The following is a 7,231-nucleotide window of genomic DNA, read 5'->3' on the forward strand; positions in this document are numbered from 1 at the left end:
ACGTAACAAAATGAGTAGAAGATGGAATCTTAACTGTCTACCATTTTCCAGCTCAACATACTTACATAGCTGCTTCCGATGAGTGGAAAAACAGTTGGAGGCATGGTTTTGAACAGAAAATGGCTGGAGGGAATAGGGGTAAACATCCCCTTCAGTGTTCCTCCACACCTAGACCTAGACAGTGTCAGTTTATTGGTTTTCAGCCATTACCACACCTGGGCACTGATTTAAAATGCCCACTGCCTCTTCTGGTTTTGATGAAAGATGAAGATAGAACTTGTTGTCATTTACCTCTTGACACTTCTCTTCCTTTATCCATATTACCTCACCCAGGAGTTTCTTCATGTAGAAGTTTAACAGCATGGGGGATAAGAGAGAACCTTGCAGGACGCCAAAGCACAATTGCCAGAGGATTGAGCAGATGTCCCTCAGCACCACCTTCTGGAATTGGCCAGCCAAGTAGGAGCAGGACCATTCCAAAGCTGTGCCTCTGACACCCGACTCAGACAGCCTGTCTAGGAGGATACCAGGGTCATTGGTCTCAAACGTCACTGAGAGGTCCACAAGAATTAAAGAGCTGTACTCCTCCTGTCGAAGACAGGAGTGCCTGGCGTGCTCTGGTCCATGGGGTCACGAAGAGTCGGACATGACTAAACGACTAAACAACAACAACAACAACAACAACAACAACAACAACTCCTGTCTCTTTTGTCTCAACAGAAGTTATCCTGCAGGTGACCAAGATGTTGTTGTTGTTTAGTCGTTTAGTCGTGTCCGACTCTTCGTGACCCCATGGACCAGAGCACACCAGGCACTCCTATCTTCCACTGCCTCCCGCAGTTTGGTCAGACTCATGTTTGTAGCTTCGAGAACGCTGTCCAACCATCTTGTCCTCTGTCGTCCCCTTCTTCTTGTGCCCTCAATCTTTCCCAACATCAGGGTCTTTTCCAGAGAGTCTTCTCTTCTCATGAGGTGGCCCAAGTATTGGAGCCTCAGCTTCATGATCTGTCCTTCCAGTGAGCACTCAGGGCTGATTTCCTTCAGAATGGATACGTTTGATCTTCTTGCAGTCCATGGGACCCTCAAGAGTCTCCTCCAGGACCAGAATTCAAAAGTATCAATTCTTCGGCGATCAGCCTTCTTTATGGTCCAGCTCTCACTTCCATACACCACTACTGGGAAAACCATGGCTTTAACTATAAGGACCTTTGTTGGTAAGGTGACCAAGATGGTGTGTGCTAAATTTGGCCTTTGGTGTTCACAAAATAGTACAGTTGTATTTTCCCTTTGCTGAAAAGGGACGTTCTTCTCTTTGGTTTGTAAATCTAACCGTGGTTTTTTGTTTTTGCCTGTTACATGCTAAGTTGGCAAATATGGTCAGCCAAAATTAAGTTTGAAAGTTCCTTTGGTTTGAAAGGGAGGCAGTGAAGTGCATGCTTCATATTTCACAAGTGTGCCTACTTTGCACTGGATTGTTTCCCCAAATATCCCAAAGCATCTCCAAAGGGTTAACAATCTGGTTTGAGCTGACAAGAGAATGGAAAACAGACTGGTCAAGAGAAGGGCTTCCCTTCATTTGCTTCTGCATCACTTCCCCATGGAAGTGAGTATCGTTTCCCCCTCTTTCCAAGCAGGTATGCTTTTATTGACAGGCTATAAATAAACCTTCCAGTGTGTGAGAAAAAAGGGGGGAAGAATAGCAGCTCTCTGTGTGTGACTGTGTGTGTTCTAGTGGCAGGATGTTTTTTATGATCCTGTTTCTTGTAAACACTGATGCAGCTTTTGTAGCACAGATGTGAAGGAGGTGGCTACTCATTGTTCTAACACCTGCTGTCCTTTAAAATGGACACTATTTCCATAAGTCATTGAGAAAACACAGGCTAAGAAATATACTTTGCAGGCCAAGCCTTGTGGATAATTTGGTAAAACCATTGAGAAACTAGCACCTGCCCAGTTTTCATTATATTTTATTGGGAGAGGAAAGAGATTTCCTCCATCATAATAATTATACAGAACAATGGTTTCAATATCCAAGGTGTCAGTGTGAGAAAAATCCTAACAGCATTTTTTAAAAAAACCGGCTGCATTTATAAATGAAAGTCGAAGCTGTAATTTGCATAGCACTGTAAATTTCTAGTATTGTAATAGTTGTGTTTGAGATGACTAGAATTGCATTGCAAATCACTAACAAGATGTTTATAACCATGTAACAGTATATTAATAGTGCTTTAACTCAGAAGGTAGCATTCTCAGTTCTTTCACACACAGAAACTTCCAGAACCCTCTTGAATTAAGTAGAATAGGAAAGATCTCTACACATCAGATCAATACTTTCTGCACTAAGAAATGCAAACTGACAATGACCCATGAGCCAAAGAGATATGTAACTCTACAGCCATTAGAAGACATGTGAAGGCAGCCTTGTAATGGGAAGTTTTTAAAAGTTTAATGTTTTGTTATGTTGTTAAATACGTATGTTGGAAGCCGCCCAGGGTGGCTGGGGCAACCCAGTCAGATGGGTGGGGTATAAATAGTGATATTATTATTAAGGAATAGTATTTCTCCCTACTTTGATTGGAAAAATGTTGGAGGGTATGTATTGTATGACTTGTAGACTCCTGAAAAGGGAAGTTGAAAACAAATTGTATGTTCAGCAACACTTCAGATAACTTCAATTAAAGAAGCATGTGAATTCTATCTAATCTATTACTGTGCATATAAGGATTTGGGATCACAGAAGGCTCTTTCCATCTAGTTCTTTCTTTCTTTTCCTCTGCTCCACCTGCTGCCAATAGGCTCATCACAGACTTCCTCAACTGGAATGAACAGGATTTTGTATGTGTCATACATGACAAGGATCCATAGCTTACTGTACTTTGAACCAGGGCTCACAACAGAATCTATTGGGGCTCTTCTTCACAATATGTGAAGCAAAAATGACCAAGAGGGTATTTTGAACATGTGCACAGTTCATTTGTCTCACTAATCCCAAATTGGGGACATGCGATTCAAAGTCCAAAGGAATACTGTACCTTCCAGATAGGTTTGTGCCACATTTTAGAAATTAATCACTTATACGGAGTCCTTGGAAGTCTGGCTTTCACAATGGAAGATTGTTGTAGCCCCCCTTCAAGAGGAAAAATGACTGGCCTGTAATATATGCAGTTTGATTCTATGGGAACGTATACATCCGTAATTTGTTCACACATTTAGCCACCTTGGCACTTCCTGCGAACTGCGGCTGCCCCAGTTTATCAAATACACTGTGGTGATTGTTGGCTCCATACTTTTCAAACTGCTGCTGTGTGCTGAAGTGTTACTGCCTCCTGAGCCATAAGACTAATGAAAAAAACATTCTGTTTTCACTTAACGTGCTGCCATTCCTAAGCCTTTCAGTGGAGCCAAAAGGAAACCCACAAGCCAGACATTTTGAAGCTTGCGTGTGGAAATAATAAGACAAAAGAACTAATTCAAGTGTATGCATTTATGAAAAATGTAATTTTTTAAATAAAGTTTAGTATAAAAAGTTTAGTTTTTATACCGCAGGAAAGGGCAGTGATTGAGAATGCTCCTTAAGGACCTCGTGCTGAACTGCATTGAGGCCAGCATGATTTATAGCTCTCATGAGGTGCGTACATAATGCACAATAATGAGCAGTCAGTGCTGGATGCAGGCACTCTTTGGGGGTGCTGGGTGCGTGTCATCCTCGTGTCATCCCTGCCCCACACTATTTGTCAATTAAATAATGCACATTCTGCTGTTATACAGTTATGCAGTACAATCTCATCTTGCACACATTTAATTTGTGCAATTTCAACCATACATGATTGAAGGCAGACAGGTTGAAATTGTGCAAGTTAAATCCAAGCAGAGCTTGAAAGCTCTTCTTGTGCTGGGTCCACTTGGCTTACCTGGTGCAAAAAGCTCTTTTAATATCCCCACCTTGTTTGCTGAGCAAAACTTGCTCAACTTGTAGGCTCTGGGAGCAATGGGGATTCTGTCTCTCCCCCCCTCACTATCACCCACTAGCCACCGAGCAACTCCAAGGCTTTGCTTATATTGTGGTACCTCAGGTTAAGTACTTAATTCGTTCCGGAGGTCCATTCTTAACCTGAGACTGTTCTTAACCTGAAGCACCACTTTAGCTAATGGGGCCTCCTGCTGCTGCTGCGCCGCCGGAGCACGATTTCTGTTCTCATCCTGAAGCAAAGGTACTATTTCTGGGTTAGCAGAGTCTGTAACCTGAAGCGTATGTAACCTGAAGCGCATGTAACCCGAGGAGCCACTGTACATGATTTTTGTGTATACGCAGAACCATTGGAACCAAACTCCTGAGGAAGATGCGATTGTAAAGTAATCCATTTTGTGTCAAGAATGCATTTCTCAAGGGCTTGCTCCCTATGTGTGTACACAGAGAGCGTTTTCTCAGGTTGCCTCTTTTCGGGGCAGGGCTGTAACACTCCACAACACCATGTTGATAACTTGTCTATGAATGAAACAGGCACACAGGAAGCTGTACAGTAATTTGCCAACCCCTCTCTCTTTAAAAGGATGGTGGAAGCACTAAATTAAGGGACAAAAACAGAGAACAATGTTGTGCACTCATTTGAAAACATGCCCCCCTGAGTGTACAGACAACACAGCTTGCAGCTGCCACTTCAGATGTGATCGCATGATGATGGTGTGTACAAATGGAAATCGCTATGTCCAAAAGTGTGCTGTGAGTAGGTGACCCAAGGCTATGTGTGTGCACCACCTTATAGTCTTTTTCCAGCACACCCTGAGGAGCCCCAAGGACATCACAGGGACAAGCCAAGCTGCTCTGGTACCCAGACCAAAGGTCCTGATTCTGAACAAGGTACAAGTATTTTATACATTTCCACAACAGGTGACACAGCCATTGCTCCTCTGTCATTTAAATAGAATAAAAACACCAAATGCCGGTGTGTGTGTTAAAGGAGCTCAGCACATGGAGCAGAGCACACTTCCCCTACCTTCAACAAAGGGACCCATTGGGAGGCCTGCCCCGCTCACCCTGAGACAATGTGAGGCAACTGCTTCAGGTGCTGGCTGCTGGGATCTGGGGAGGGGCTGTGGTGATAATCTGGCTGCTGTTCCTCTTCAGCCTCCTGCCATCCCTGCTGCCCTATTGGAGGGCAAAGCTGTGGGCGCCTCCCTCCCCAGCCCCCTGTGCGCAGGTACCATGGAGGATACAGTCCCCTCTCAAGTGTGGAACTAAAATTCAGCTGCCCATCAGTTCGGCTTCTGTCAATGGAATAGGGCAGATGGCAGGAGTGGCAACCTGAATAAAATATTGGGGGGAGGGCAGGTAAGCTTCACCCTGCATAATTAATCACATGACATGGCACATTTAAATGGCAATGTCCATCAATTAGGGGGGCTCAGCCCCCTCAGATATTTTAGGGGGGCATGAAGGGACACTGGCCCTCAGGAGTTGACTCCTGTGGCTGAAGGAGACATAATAATGTCCTTTGCCTCAGGTAGCAAAACACCCTGGGCTGGCTCAGGTTAGAAGGATTTGATGTTCTCACTCACAGCAGCATCTGAGCCACTCAACACGCCAAGTTCCTTTGGGCCAGAATAAATGTGTATTAAATTGGATCTGCCATAGTGAGAGATTTAAAGGGCTGGCAGGGCCCATGTTTTGGCTGGCCCCGAACCTGTTTTTTAAAGTTATTTCACCCCCAATGAGACTTCACATTAGCTCCACCAAGAGAGAGATAAAATGTTAGAAAAATCAAGATGCAATGAAAAAGTATGAGCTGGGGAGCATTCAGATTCCCTCTTCCACATCCCTCCACACTGAACTTTAAATTGCCCCCAGACCTATTTCTTCTTAGGGCTTGGCAGGCCTGGGTCCTGCTGCCGTGTCTCCTTGTGCCTCAGTTTGTGCTGAGTTCTCCTGCCTCCTGCCTGCACAGGAACAATAGCAGAGGCATCAGACGTGGCACTGTCTACCAAGACTGACACAAAATTCTCCCATGCCACACTGTACATTAATTGGCAGTTTGCCTGGACTTCTCGTTTAACGCTAAAACACTGTACTGGGAGAAACTCCCATGCAGACCTGCCTTCCAGGAACTTAGTAACTCACCCTAAAATTTGCAAATGCCCTGGTCCTTGAACACAGCTGGAATTCTGTACAGAAAACTACAGGACAAAGGAGTTAGTTTCTTAAGTGCACTGAAATTGTAGTTGGTGTGTGTTTAACCTCAAAGCATCCTTGGGTTTTAATGCCAAATTGCACAAGCAGTTAACCTTCCCTAGAGGTGCAAGGCTGCTTGGTGCCGTGGATTCCTTTCTTGGCAGCTTCTCTTGGAAAGTGAAAATTTAAAACAGGCGTGTGTGTGTGTGTGCACGCGCGCACTTGTGGGGGCATTTAGTTATTTATACAAATGATGCAAAAGAAGGCCTTGGGACTTTAGTGGAAACATTTGGGTTATGGTTATTGGCTGCATGACTCATTCCACAACTGGAATACAGCAGTGGGAGTGATTAATATGAAGCAGTACAAAAGGGAGCTCCTTTCACACTTGTAATGTTTCAGTGTTAAAAGGCTAATGTTCCATCAAGGGATAACTTGGTTAGAAGTGATGGAGGGCTGCCCACAAACCAAGAAACTGCCGATTAGAGAGTGATGTACATTTCAGATAATTCACTAGCATCCAGGGATCCGTTATTCAGGGGTCCTGGATAAAAAGTCACCTGGCACCTTCTTTAGGAGGATTTAAGAGAAAATGTATTACACTGGAGTTCTTTGTATTGAGCTATTTGTAGCTAGGACTATAGAAGACTGAAAGAGCAATTTACTAATCACCGATACAAATGCAAGGCATGTGATGGAATGAGTAGGAATCCAATTAAAGGTTCAGGGAATAAGAATAGTCTCCTATAAACTGGGAATTTGTTGTGTAATACTTGAGTAATGACGGGGTGCCCAGAAGACAAATCAATATGTGAAAAGGGGGGGTCACTAGGTGGCGCATCGGAAGATGGCTGACAATAACATCTCTCCGACCCACACGAGGTAATTTGGAGGCTATGATGGGGGTAATTAGCCTCCTTAACCCCCCCAGGATTGTGGGGGGGACGGCCCTTGCCTGCTGTGCCCTATACCACCCCCGAATTTGTGGGGGTGGGGGCACTAGGCACAAAGCCCTCCTGTGGGATTCCGGCACTCCTGGACGCCGTCTCTGATCCGCGCCTCTAG

The 7,231-nt window shown here is 44.5% G+C and overlaps 1 long non-coding RNA gene across 1 annotated transcript; it reads left to right on the forward strand.

Moving 5' to 3' along the window:
- The first annotated feature begins 695 nt into the window (after window positions 1-695).
- LOC309328716 lies at window positions 696-3,526 on the forward strand. Its single transcript, XR_014150844.1, has 2 exons — window positions 696-734; window positions 1,220-3,526. It is a non-coding gene; the product is annotated as an uncharacterized lncRNA (long non-coding RNA).
- The last annotated feature ends 3,705 nt before the right edge of the window (window positions 3,527-7,231 follow it).

The sequence above is a fragment of the Podarcis erhardii genome (assembly GCF_964252035.2).
Source record: "Podarcis erhardii genome assembly, chromosome: 1".
In the NCBI taxonomy this organism is placed as follows: Eukaryota; Metazoa; Chordata; class Lepidosauria; order Squamata; family Lacertidae; genus Podarcis; species Podarcis erhardii.